This window comes from Alexandromys fortis, unplaced genomic scaffold (genome assembly GCF_014885135.2).
Source record: "Alexandromys fortis isolate MF-2015 unplaced genomic scaffold, M_Fortis_MF-2015_v1.1 scaffold_406, whole genome shotgun sequence".
In the NCBI taxonomy this organism is placed as follows: Eukaryota; Metazoa; Chordata; class Mammalia; order Rodentia; family Cricetidae; genus Alexandromys; species Alexandromys fortis.
Window position 1 is genome coordinate 277,849 of NW_026068280.1, and position 7,654 is coordinate 285,502.

The window sequence follows — 7,654 nt, forward strand, 5'->3', positions numbered from 1 at the left end:
GAGAGGAGAGGAGAGGAGAGGAGAGGAGAGGAGAGGAGGGAGAGGAGCCCGGTATGGTGGTGTACAACCTTTAATGCCAGCACTTGAGAGTCAGAGGAAGGTGGATATCTCTGAGTTTGGGGCCAACCTGGTCTACAAAGTGAGTTGCAGGATAGCCAGAGCTACACAGAGAAACCCTGTGTCTAAAAACCAGAGAAACAAACAAGAAGAAGAGAAAAAGATGAAAGGTGAAAAGTATCCCCAGGGCTGGCTGCTGATCTTTCCTGCACTGTGACGCAGATGTACCAGACACATGCAATAAAGTACAATAGGAAAAATTAACAAAGTCAAAAACTGGTCTTTTGAAAAAGAATAGTAAAATTGAAAAGAAAACCCAACAAGTCATGTGGCTAAGAACCCTCGAGACAAACAAGATTATAGGATTAGTGCTCTTGAGGTTGCTACAGAGCTGTTACGTTTTGTTGGATTTTCACAACCCTTTGGAGGTTGATGATTACAGATGATGAGGTCTTTAGGACTTAAGGGGAATTCAAAACAGGGAAGAGTTCTTGTTTAAGTTTGAAGTACACATTATCTATCTTACTAACTCCAAAATGCATTCCTGATTAGTTGAAGGTTGTTTTTTTTGTTGTTGTTGGTTTTTTGAGGAGGGGAGCTCTTGAAACAGGGTTTCTCTGTAGCTTTGGAGCCTGTCCTAGAACTCGCTCTGTAGATCAGGCTGGCGAACTCACAGAGATCTGCCTGCTTCTGCCTCCCGAGTGCTGGGATTAAAGGTATACACCACCACTGCCCGGCTCCTTGAAATTTTTACTGTGACATTTTAGCACACACACACACACACACATACACACACACACACACACACACACACACACGCAGCTTATCACTTTTGGACTCTAGCATTTAAAATTGTCTCTGCTAAATCTGCTAAATCTCCACCATATATTCATGTTGGAGAATATATGATTCACTGTAATAGGAAATGATATATTATTTTCTAAAACATTTATTGATTGAATTTAATGTGTAGGTATGTGACTGAATGCATGTATGTGTACCATGTGCATGCAGGAGCCCTCAGAGGTCAGAAGGGCAATTGAACCAATTGGAACTAGAGTTACAGATAGTTGGGAGCCTCTGTGGGGTGCTGGAAATGGAACCTAAATTCACTGCAAGAACAATAATTGCTGAGGCATCTCTCCAGTCTGTTTGTTTGATTTTTGAGACAAGGTATCACTATATAGACTGGGCTGGTTTTGAACTCATAGAGATCTGTCTGCCTCTGTCTCCTGGGTGCTGTGATTAAAGGTGTGTGCCACCACACCCAGCTAGGAAATTATAGCTGATGGGAAAATTTATTGTAATGGATACCTCAGCCAAATACTAATATGAACATGGCAGAGCTTGGCACGGTGGGGCATGCCTATAGTCCCAGCTCTCAGGATACTAAGGCAGAAGGATTGCAAGTTTCCGGTCAAGCCTGAGCTACACATGATACCCTGCTTCTCCCTATATAGCTGTTAGAGAAAAGAAGGCTGTGCCTCTAATAGATTCGATGATGAGACTGATGAGGCGCTTGGCTAAGACTGATGTGGCATTTGTTCCCTTGGCCGTCTTCTTTGCGTTGAGCTGAGTAATAATCAATACTGCGTGTTGGAGTCTCATATCACTCTCCGTCAAAATGATTATTTCCTCCCAGGGATTTCAGCAAAACACTTTCCGGATCAATATTTTCACCTTTAATTGTAACCAGGGTAAAATGAAAGGCAGCTCATGCCTTCATTTTATAATAGAATAAATAAGCCACAAAACATGTTTCATCATCCTCTTGACTAACATTAAGGTGATTTATGATTTTGTCATAATAAATAATACTAGAATTAATATTTGTACATGTATCTTTTGAACATAAGCAGGTTTTCTTTTTTCTTGTTTTTTTAATTAATTTATTTATTTTATGTGTGTGGGTGTTTTGTTTTCCTGCATATCTAAGAAAGCATGGGGTCTCCTGGAACTGGAGTTATAGACAGTTGTGAGTTGCCACATGGGTGCTGGGAATCAACCCGGGTCCTCTAGAACAGCCAGTGCTCCTAACTGCTGAGCTATCTTTCAAGTCCCATTTTTTTTACAAATAGAAATTTAATGTTTTCTCCATCATTAGGAGGCTTCAACAAGTTACTACATTTATTTATTTATTTATTTATTATGTTATTTTTGTGGGGAGAAGTACATGCCACTGTGAGCATGTGTGTGTGTGCGCGCGCGGGGGAAGCTGGCTCTTTCCTCTATGTAGGTCCCCAGGATCAAACTCAGATTGTAAGGCTAACAAGTTACCTTTACCCACTGAGCCAATTTACCAACCATCTTTTGTTTAGTGAGTTTTTGTTAATTTATTTTATTTTACTTTTTTTTTTTTTGGTTTTTCGAGATAGGATTTCTCTGTAGCTTTGGAGCCTGTGCTGGAATGAACTTTTTTTTTTTTAAATATTTATTTATTTATTATGTGTACAATATTCTGTCTGTGTGTATGTCTGCAGGCCAGAAGAGGGCACCAGACCTCATTACAGATGGTTGTGAGCCACCATGTGGTTGCTGGGAATTGAACTCAGGACCTTTGGAAGAGCAGGCAATGCTCTTAACCACTGAGCCATTTCTCCAGCCCCTGGAATGAACTCTTGTAGACCAGGCTGGTCTCGAATTCACAGAGGTTCACCTGCTTCTGCTTCCTGAGTACTGGGATTAAAGGCCAGTGCCACCAGCACTCGGTGAAAGATCTTTTAAAATTTAGTTTTATTATTTTTAATTACGTGTATATATGTGTGCAGGGGGGAGGGAAGATCGTGTGTGAGAGCAGGTGCCTGCAGAGGCCAGAGGCATCATATCCCCTGGAGCGGCTCTGTAGAGCCAGTTCCAGGACAGAGAGGTCTACACAGAGAAACCCTGTCTCAAAAAACCAAAACCAAACAACATCAACAAAACGGCTTTCTGCCTTAACCTCTAAAATGCTGGTAGCTGTCTCAAAGAGCCACCCTTAAAGAATGTCCCATTGGTTTACAATTCTCAGGGAGAAATATGTCCTGGCACCACTGACAATGTTTTTTTTTCTTTTTGTGGTGCTGAAGATTGACCCTCTGGCCTCACACATGCTAAACAAGCACTCTACCACTGAGCTACAACCCCTACCCTGTTATTATTTTAAGAGATGGGCTCGGGGCTGAAGAGATGGCTCAGCAGTTAAGAGCACTGACTGCTCTTCCAGAGGACCCGGGTTCAATTCCTAGCATCCACATGGCAGCTCATAGCTCATGACTGTCTGTAAATCCAGTTCCAGGGGATCTGACACCTACCCACCAATGTACATAAAATATAAATAAATCAAAAAATACCTTTGAGAGAGAGAGAGAGAGAGAGAGAGAGAGAGAGAGAGAGAGAGAGAGAGGTGGGCTCTACCTATAGTCAATGTTTGGAACAGATGGGATCAAAAGATTTCCCCCTTAGTCATTTGAGTAACATAGAATTACTGGCACAGAGTGGGCCTAGGTAGCACTGCCTCATTGTTAGCGTTCTTGTTCCTCGGGCCTACATAGTCTGGGCACTTTACAGATGGAGTTTGGTGGTTTTCAATTCTTCGCTTTCGTTTGGCGGCGGGGTGGTGATGGTTGTGGTTTTTCTTTTTTGAGACATGATTTCTCTGTGTAACAGTCCTGGCTGTCCTGGAACTCACCCTGTAGACCAGGCTGGCCTCAAACTCAAAGATCCACCTGCCTCTGCCTCCCAAGAGCTGGGATAAAGGCGTGTGCCACCACCGCCTGACAATTCTTCTCTTTTATGAATTACTCATGTATATACATATGCCTATTGCACAAGAGGTTTTCCACGTTCTCATAAGCCTGGAGCCAGTTGTACTGTTTGCTGGGGCTGCTTTATCCTGGACTGGGGATACCACTCTGTGGTAGCTCTCTTGCCTACCATGTGAGTGAGGCTCTAGCTTGGCCTTCAATGCCACAAAGTAATGGTAGTAATTCTTTATTCCCCAGGACACAGTGCGATTTCCCCGATGCTCAGTGTTTGCAAGTATTACCTTAAGTGGAAACATCAAGAAGCCAAACCAGGCCTGCTGATGCATACTTGCAAACTCAGCACTCAGAAGGTTCAAACACTGGTTAAAGACCAGCCAATGTGGGTGTCATAAGTTAAAGACCAGCAAGACTCTGTCTCAAAAAATAAATAGGGGATAAGAGAGATGGCTCAGTGGGTAAGATTTGCCTGCTGCTCTTACAGAGGACCTGGGTTTGGTTCCCCCACACCCACACCATAGTTCATAAACGTCTGGAGTTCCAGTTCCAGGGATTCCAACCTCCTCTTCTCGCATCCATGGGCACTGCAGATATGTGGGTCACATACACACACACAGGCAAAACACTCATACACACAAAATACAAGAACTTTTAAGTTATTTTTATTAAATGTATGTATGCATGCACCTGAGAATGTGTGCTACATGTGTGTGCCCACAGCAACCCTGGACCTGGAGTTAGAGATGACTGTGACCCACCACATGGGTGCTGGAAGAGCAGCCAGTGTTCTTGACCACTAAAGCCATCTCTCCAGCCCCCAGGAAATAATTCATTTTTAAATTGTATGTTTGTGACTGTTTTCCGTGTATGTGCACTATGCGCACACAAGCTGCACTTGGAGATCAGAGGAGGATATCAGAATCCCTAGAACTAGAAATTTTAAATTTATTTTTATTAAGTAATATTATTAATTACTATTTGATTTTTTTTTAACTTTGCTTGCTTCATGCTTAGTGAACTCACTCATTAGGAACAGGAAGAGCAGCCACTGTAGATCATTTTGCACACAGAACAGTTCATAAGATACACTGATGTATATAGACCATACGTCAGGGCCTAGATAGCTATAGTGGGTCACTCTGCTCATATCAACAGAGAAAGAACCATTGGGCACTGTTTTCTTCAAAAGACAACCTAGGGAGGACAGAGATCTTGACCTCATGCGGGAGTGTCCTATATTTACGACTTTGACTCAATGGTGGTATCTATGGGGATCCAGAACCTCACCATATTGGCTTATTTTTCTTTTACATTGATTGCNCACCCAGCTCTATCTTTTTTTAATTTGAAAATTTTATTAGTGTGTGTGAGAGAGATGTGTGAGCACATGTGGAGAACAGAGAACAACTTCTGGGAGTCTGTTTTCTCCTTTCACTATGGATCCCCAGGATAGAACCTAGATCAGCAGTCTTACCTGGCAAGTATTTTTATCTATTGAACCATCTTGCCAGCCCTCAATTTAATTCTTAAAATTTAGGAAATGGAGCTTGAATAGCTATGAGATTGCAAATGTCCTGAAGCTCTATTAGAAAAACCACACAATGCAAAAAAAAAAAAAAAAAAAAAAAATAAGCCAGGTCAAGAAGGCTTCAGAGCTCCCTGGTAGCCCAGCGACACATAGCGCTAGTGTCCATCATCACAGGAAACATGATGTGCTTTAAAAGGCAGAGTTAGCAGGGTGCAGTGGCTCATCCTATAATCCCAGTATTTGGGAAGCTACATCAGGAAGATTGCTGTCAGCTCCATAGAGAATTCCCGACCAGCATGGGATATAGAGTGAGAACCTGCACCAAAAAAGAAAAAGGGATAAACAAAATGAGGGTTTCAGGCGAGGAAGTGGGGAATCTGATAGCAGCAAAGACTCTCGTTCCCTCCCATTGGAGTTCAGGGTTTTAATTTAACCGACAGGCAGCTTTGGAGATTAATTCAGCTCTTCACAGCATTTCAAATCCACGATGGCTTTTGCCAGAATGTTTTAATACACCATAAAAATTTTATCTTAAAATGAAATACAATAAGCATTCGTGCAAACTCCACCCCCAATTTCTATTATAAAAATAACTTATCACATGTGCTGTTGACGATATACTTAATTGGAAACCTAGATTTAAAAACCTGAAAAAAAAATCAATCTTCATCTTCAAATAGGAAAAAAAATCAAAACGTGTAACGTAAGGCTTATGGCACATAGTTTAGTTGAGTGCATACAAGCAAGAGGGGAAGCAGACATGGAGGCGTACCAAGCAAAGCTGCGTGAGAGAACACGCTCAGCGGGGCGGATGTTTGCACAAGGCTGGAGTGCACGTCCGAGAAGGCGGCGCGTGCATTAGTACGCATGCGTCGTCTAAAGGCGCTGGGTGCCTCCTTGGCGGATGGACGAGCGGGGAGCTAAAAGAGGCCACTCCTAGCTCGCTTTAGACGTTCCACGTGGAAGACGAGCGTGGGGCGCGGTGGAGCGAGGCTGGGGCCTAATGGCTCCGCAGGCAGAGTACAGAGACTGCGTCAGCTCCGCTCCCTGAATGACTGACTGGTCTGGGCCCACCCCTTTTCCCAGCCTCGTCACTTCCTGTTTGCCTAGCACACGCTCCGAGGGCTCGTTTCGCGCCGGAAGGAGTCGACTAGCTTTCTAGGCGCGAGCGTCCGGGTGCGGCGCATCGCGCACGCTCGGCGGAGCTCCGGGAAGACCCGGGAAGGGTTCTTCTCCACCCATACTCCCACGGTGGAGGCGGCGACACCTCGGGCGGGGGAAAGGGGAGGGGTTGAGGGCGTGCACAGGAAGTGAACTCAGCGCAGGACTTGGCTCTGACTCCTTCCGTGTGTCGATTGCGCGCGCCGCGGGCGCCGCCGCCGTCCACCCGCATGCCCCGCCCTGAATACAAGGAAGAGAGAGAGAAAAAAAAAAAGATTCCCAACAGCTAGACATTTTTATTACAAAATTGTCTATCAAAATTGTCTCTTCCGGAACTTAACACTGCCATGTCGTAGGCGTGATTTTTTGTTGTTGTTGCTCAACGTATTATTTTTTTCTGTTGAAAGCAGGAAAGCCTTTTTCCTCATTGACAGCATACGCTGCCTTTAAAATGCGTTACTAGAATTTCACGTGTAGCTGTATTTTGGTGCAATGACTGATCTGTCCCTGCAGCAATTGCACAGTTATAAATATTATGCTTTTAGGTCTGGTGTGGCGAGTCAGACAGTAAAGGTGCTTGCTGCCAAGCCTAACAGCGAGTTCGATCCAGCGACTCATGGAGGAAGTTTTCGGACCGCCAGATGGGCTGTGACAATACCCCTCACGCAATTAATAACATAAATATAATTTTAGAAATTGAACAAACATGTGTTTTTAGATGTTCTAAACTGGCATGCCTGGGCTGGAGAGATGGTTCAGCGGTTCAAAGTACTTACTGCACTTGCAGGCGACCCCCATCCATCGGCTCACACTTGCTTTGAACAGTTCCAGAGGGATTGGACGCCTCTGACTTCCGCAGGCACTCGCATACACGTGCATACCCAGACAACACACACACAATTAAAAGTAATAAAAATAAATCTTAAAACTGTACTATTGTTTTATTGTATATTTTCTTTGTATGCCTGTGTGTACAGTGCACCACATGTGTGCCTGGTGCCTAGAAAGGGCGTTGGATCTCCTGGAACTGGAGTTACAAACGGTTGAGTCGCCACGTGGGTATTGAAAATCTAACCCGGGTCCTCTGCAAGAGCAACCAGTGCTCTTCTTAACTGTTCAGCCATCTTTCCAGCCTCTTAAAAGAAGATATTTTAAAAGTATATAATTG